We start from the raw sequence: 6,693 nt of genomic DNA on the forward strand, positions 1-6,693 counted from the left end.
ATGGAAAATTGGGTATCCATCACCTCTAGCATTTATCCTTTGTGTTACAAATAATCCAATTATACTCTACTACTTACTTTAAAATGTACAATTAAATTATTATTGACTATAGTTCCTTTGTTGTGCTATCAAATACTAGGTCTTACTCATTCTTTCTAACTATTTTTTTGTACCCATTAACTATTCTTACCTCCCACCCACTCCCACTACCCTTCCCAGCCTCTGGTAACCATCCTTCTCTATCTCCATGAGTTCAATGGTTTTGATTTTTAGAGCCCACAAATAAGTGAGAACGTGAGATGTTTGTCTTTCTGTGCCTGGCTTATTTCACTTAAAATAATGACCTTCAGTTCCATCCATGTTGTTGCAAATGACTGGATCTCAATCCTCTTTCTGGCTGAATAATACTCCATTGTGTATATTTACTACACTTTCTTTATCTATTCATCTGTTGATGGACACTTAGGTTGCTTCCAAATCTTAGCTATTGTGAACAGTGCTGCAATAAACATGGGAGTGCAGATATCTCTTTAATATACTGATTTACTTTCTTTTGGTATGTACCCAGCAGTAGGATTGCGGGATTGTATCATAGCTCTATTTTTAGTTTTTCTGAGGCCCCTCCAAACTATTCTCACTTCTTGCTATTTTCAAATTTACTTTCATGGGGGAGGACTTTTTCCTGAAGATATATGTATGATGTTGTTTCAGTAGGGTACTTCAGCTTTGATTCTGGGTGCATGCAGTAGTGTAGTCTCTGTATGATTTCTTTGGCTGTAAACAGTGTTAGTAGTACCTGTGATTTCCTCGGTGGGTGAGGGTGTGATTATTAGTGGAGGCTGTGGTGAAGTTGTGCTGGGGACTGAGATGGCAGGCGGGCCAGGCTTCAGGGCACAGTAGTGGCGGTAGCGGGCTGAGTGAACCTATCTTTGTGCTGCAGGGCAGAGTGCACTGGAGCCTTTGTTGGGAGTTACCGGCAGGTCTATTCTTTCGCCTTAGGGCGGCTTGATCAGATTCCAGTACTGGAAGCAGTGGACTGGGCAGGTTGGAGAGTTCTCAGGTTTCTGGGCAGCTGGTGTGGCTTGAGCAATAAGAATAGCAATGGTGAAATGGTTCTCTGGGTCACAAAGTGTGTGTATTGATATTGGTGGTGGCTGCAATTGGCTTGGTAGGACAGTCTCCAGGCCTGCAGGTAGGTGCCAGCTGAGGTGGTAGCAGCTGGGAGTTTAAACCCAATGTCAGGCACCCAGGAGGAGTGCTCAGGTGTCCAAGGTGTTGGATTGAGTTTGGCAATTCCTGGGACCTCAGGCTATGTCCTCTGTCTCGTGGGGATTGAGGGAAAACCTGGGCTAAGAATGTTGTGCTGAGGTCCCCCAGTGGTGACAGTAGGCATCAGCTATGGAGGGCAGGGGCAGGAAGTTCCTCAGGCCCCATCTGTAGTGCTTGAGTGAGGGGTGGTAGCAGCTATGCAGAGGCTCTGCTACTGGAGAGGGTGGGGCCTCCCTTAGTGGTCATAGCCTGGGCTGAGGAATAGAGAATGTGTATTTCCTTCACACCCAAGTCCCTGTGGGGCTCAACTCCCCCATTCCCCTACCCCTGGCTGTAGGAGACCACTGTCAGCTTGTGACCAAGTCCCAGCAGCAATTCATGTCCTGCCTATGTCCCTGTCCTAGATTCCAGCACCAGCCGCTGCTGCCCAGGTATTAGTCACCTCCTAACCCTGGTTGCAGCAGAACTTCCAGCTCACTCCCACATCTCAGCAGTGATAGCCCAAGTTTCCATAATACCTCAGTCCCAGCACTTCCAAGACTTATTATTTTCTTAATTTTTGTTTCAGGTTGTTCAATGCCAGTATCTAGAAATATTAGTGGCTTAAAAAAGAAAAAACAGCTTTGAGCTGGGTGTGTTGGCTCATGCCTATAATCCCAGAAACTTTGTGGGGCTGAGGTGGGTGGATCACCTGAGGTCAGGAGTTCGAGACCAGCCCGGCCAACATGGTCTCTACTAAAAATACAAGAAAATAGCCAGGCGTGGTGGCGGGCGCCTGTAATCCCAGCTCCTCAGGAGGCTGAGGCAGGAGAATCACTTGAACCTGGGAAGTGGAGGTTGCAGTGAGCTGAGGTCGCACCATTGCATTCCAGCCTGGGCAACAAGAACGAAACTCTGCCTCAAAAAAAAAAAAAATGTATTGCCTAGGTTTTCTTCCAGGGTTTTTGTTTGTTTGTTTGTTTTGTTTGTTTGTTTTTTTCTTTTTTTACGGTCTTAGGTCTAACATTTAAGTGTTTAATCCATCTTGAGTTAATTTTTGTATAAGGTGTAAGGAAGGGATCCAGTTTCAGCTTCCTACATATGGCTAGCCAGTTTTCCCAGCACCATTTATTAAATAGGGAATCCTTTCCCCATTTTTTGTTTTTGTCAGGTTTGTCAAAGGCAGGGGGAGGGATAGCATTAGGAGAAATACCTAATGTAAATGACGACTTAATGGGTGCAGCAAACCAACATGGCACATGTATACATATGTAACAAACCTGCACATTGTGCATATGTACCCTAGAACTTAAAGTATAATAAAAAAAGAAAAAAAAAACCCCAAAACCCCCAGTTGTATTGGCATCTAAATCAAATACACACACATTTGACACATTTAAACTGTAAAATTTAATTGTTTTTGCCTACTTGCAGATATACTACCATAACCACATGCAGTTGCCAGAGGCTAGTTTTCAAAACGGTGCCTGACTGTAGCTGCTTAGGTCTCAGCGAGGGTATGGGACCCAGTATGATCTCCCTCCCTGGAACAATTCTGACCCACAGTCTCCCAGCAGCTTCCTATGTTAGTTTCAGAGGTTGGGAGGGACAAGGAGTTCTGTGGCCAGGATTGCATGGTTCCATGTTGGGGATGTGGGTCACTGGTAGACTCCTACTCACCCCTTCCCTGCACTGGGAAGTCACTCCTGGCTCCCAGCCAATTCTGGCCAGGGAGGCTGCCTCTCCTCCTTCTCCTTTCCCACTTTTGGTATTTCCCTTTCTTGATATTGCCCTTGAGGCCTAGAGTTTTTTTTTTGAAGAATGCTAATCATCTAGTTTTTCTTTTGTTCCTTGTGATTTTGTTATATTGAAGAAACTGTCGCCTAATCCAAGATCATGAAGATTTACACCATGTTTCCTTCGAAGATTTCCATGTTTTCAGGCCTTACATTTAACTCTTTGATCTATTTTGAGTTAATTTCTGTATGCATTCTGAGGTAGGGGACCATGTCATTCTTTTGCATGTATTTATCCAGTTGTCTTAGCACCGTTTGTTGAGGAGACTATATTTTCCAGATTAAATTTTCTTTTATCTTTTTTTGAGATGGAGTTTCACTCTTTGCCCAGGCTAGAGTACAATGGTGCAATTTTGGCTCACTGCAACCTCCACCTCCCAAGTTCAAGTGATTCTCCTGCCTCAGCCTCCTGAGTAACTGGGATTACAGGCATGCGCCATCACACCCGGCTAATTTTTTGTACTTAGTAGAGATGGGATTTCACCATGTTGTTCAGGCTGGTCTCGAACTCCTGACCCTGGGTGATCCACCTGCCTCAGCCCCACAAAGTGCTGGGATTACAGGCGTGAGCTCCTGTGCCCGGCCCAGATTAAATTTACATGGAAACCTTATCCATCAAAAAGTATTTGACTACATATGTATGGGTTTATTCTTGGACAATCATTGTATCCCACCAATCTGTTTATTTTTTTATCCTTATGTCAGGACCACAGTGTTTTGGTTATTGCAGCTTTCAGGTACACTTTAAAATTAGAAAGTGTATCCTCCTACATTGTTTCTCTTTTTCAAGATTTTTGGCTGTTCAGTGATCTTTACAATTCCATGTAAATTTTAGGATCAGCTCACCCATTTCTGCAAAAAGGCTGGTGATATTTTTATAGATCTTGCATTCAATATGTAGACAGATTTTGGAATATTGCCATCTTAATATTAATTCTTCTAGTCCCAAGAAGAAACCACAATGCGTTTCTCCTTATGTGCATCTTCTTTACTTTAAAAAAATATTTGCACCTCTCTATGTACAAGCTTTGTACTTCCTTGGTTAATGGTATCTATTTAGGTACTTTTTTTTTTTTTTAGATGGAGTGTTGCTCTGTCGCCTAGGCTGGAGTGCAGTGATGCAATCTCAGCTCACTGCAACCTCCACCTCCCAAGTTCAAGCAGTTCTCCCTGCCTCAGCCTCCTGAGTAGCTGGAATTACAGGCACCCGCCACCACACCTGCCCAATTTTGTATATTTGGTAGAGACAGGGTTTCACCATGTTGACCAGGATGATCTCGAACTCCTGACCTCAGGTGATCTGCCTGCCTCAGCCTCCTGAAGTGCTGGGATTATAGGCATGAGCCACCATGCCCAGGCCCTATTCCATTTTTAGTTAAATGAAATTATTTTCTTAATTTTTGTTTCAGGTTATTCAATGCCAGTATATAGAAATACTACTGGCTTAAAGACAGCTTTATTGGCATATAAATCAAATACACACATTTGACACATTTAAGCTGTAAAATTTAATTACTTTTGTTTAGTTCCAAATATACTACCATAACCACAGTTTTTTTATGGCACCATTCCATTGCTTCAAAAGAAACCCCATATATTTTAGGTATCATTGCCCTCTTCTTCCATTCCACAGCTCTAATGAATCACAAATCTATTTCTTGTCTCTATAGATTTGTTTATTCCAGACATTCCTTATAAATGACATCATACAATGCATAGGTTTTTGTACCTGGCTTCCTTCACTTAACATATTGTTTTCACGGTTTACCCTTGTTGGTAGCATTAGCAGTCCTTCACCTTCATTGCTTTCTATAGCTGTATAATATTCCATGACATGTGTATGTCTCATTTTGTTCATTCATTCATCAATTGATGAACATTTGGGTTGTTGCCACTTTTTCTGTATTGAGAACAATGCTGGTGGCTCACGCCTCTAATCCCAGCACTTTGAGAGGCCGAGGTGGGAGGATCATTTGAGTCTAGGAGTTTGAGACCAGCCTGGGCAACATAGTGAGACCTTGTCTCTACAACAGAAAAAAAAGAAAGAAAGAAAGAAAGAGAAAAAGCTAGCCAGCTATAATGGCATTTGTCTGTAGTCCCAGCTACTCTGGAGGCCGAGGTGGGGGGATCACTTGAGCCCAGGAGTTTGAGGCTGCGGAGAGCTGTGATTGCATAATACCCTGCACTTCAGCCTAGGCAACAGAGCAAAACTCTGTCTCAAAATAAATAAATAAATAAATAATGCTTCTATGAACATCAGTATATAAGTTATTGTGTAAACATATGTTTTTAATTCTCTTGGGTATGTTCTTAAGAGTGGAATTTCTGGGTCACGTGGTAAATCTATGTTTAACTTTGTGAGGAACTGCCACGTGTTTTCCACATCACTTGTACCATTTTATATTTCTCACAGGATTGTAGGATGGCTCAAAACTTTCCACATCTTGGCTAACACTTGTTGTTTTATTTCTTTTTAAATTATAGCTATCCTAGTGGGTGTGAAGTGGTATTTCACTGCAGTTTCTATTCACATTTCTCTGTTGACTAATGATGTTGATTATATTTTCATGTATCTATTTACCATTTGTATATCTTCTTTGGAATAGTGTCTAATTGGGTCCTTCACCCTTTTTTTTGAGACGGAGTTTCACTCTTGTTGCCCAGGCCAGAGTGCAATGGCGTGATCTTGGCTCACTGCAACCTCTGCCTCCAGGGTTCAAGCAATTCTTCTGCCTCAGCCTCTCAAGAAGCTGGGATTACAGGTGTGCGTCACCACATCCAGCTCATTTTGTATTTTTAGTAGAGACAGGGTTTCTCCATGTTGGTCAGGCTGGTCTCGAACTCCTGAACTCAGGTGATCAGCCCACTTTGTCCTCCCAAAGTGCTGGGATTACAGGCGTGAGACACTGCGCCTGGTCCCTCCACCCATTTTATACAGGGCTGTTTTTCTTTTTGTGTTTGAGTTGAGAGATTTCTTTATATATTCTCATAGTAGAGTCTTATGAGACTTACAATTTGCAAACATTTTCTCCCACTATATGGGCTGTGTTTTCACTTTGTTGATAATATTTTTTGAGGCACAAATATTTTTACTTTTAATTAAGTCCAATTCATGTTTTTTCTTTTGTTTCTTCAGCATTGGGTATCACACTTGAGAAATTGTTGCCTAATCTACAATCATAATTATTTGCATTTATGCTCCTTTTTAAGAATTTTCTTTGTAAAACTTTTATTATTTAAAAAATAATAACAGTAGTAAAAACAGAGCAAGCTCTTATTCCCTGTCCCTGCACCAAAAATCCCCAAAATACGGAATGCATCACAAATTATTGTGTCATCCTTGCTTAAGGGCCATGCTAATCTTCTCTGTATTGTTCCAATTTTAATATATGTGCTGCCAAAGTGAGCACTCCTTTAAAGAATTTTCTGGTTTTAGATCCTACATTTAGGTCTTTGATCCATTTTGAGTTAATTTTTCTGTATAGTATGAGGTAGGGGCCAAATGCATTCTTCACATGTGGATATTCAGTTGTTCCAGAACTACTGGTTGAAAAGACTTTTTCCCTATTGAATGATTGTGGCATCCTCATAAAAATCAGATTTCCATCGATGTATGGGCTGATTTCTGGACCCTTGTTCTGTTCTAACA

The 6,693-nt window shown here is 41.7% G+C and overlaps 1 non-coding gene across 1 annotated transcript; it reads right to left on the minus strand.

Moving 5' to 3' along the window:
* Positions 1 to 6,347: 6,347 nt before the first annotated feature.
* On the minus strand, positions 6,348 to 6,454 carry LOC114675146 (U6 spliceosomal RNA). Its single transcript, XR_003726245.2, has one exon. It is a non-coding gene; the product is annotated as a U6 spliceosomal RNA (small nuclear RNA).
* Positions 6,455 to 6,693: the final 239 nt, after the last annotated feature.

Source organism: Macaca mulatta, chromosome X (genome assembly GCF_049350105.2).
Source record: "Macaca mulatta isolate MMU2019108-1 chromosome X, T2T-MMU8v2.0, whole genome shotgun sequence".
Classification (NCBI taxonomy): domain Eukaryota; kingdom Metazoa; phylum Chordata; class Mammalia; order Primates; family Cercopithecidae; genus Macaca; species Macaca mulatta.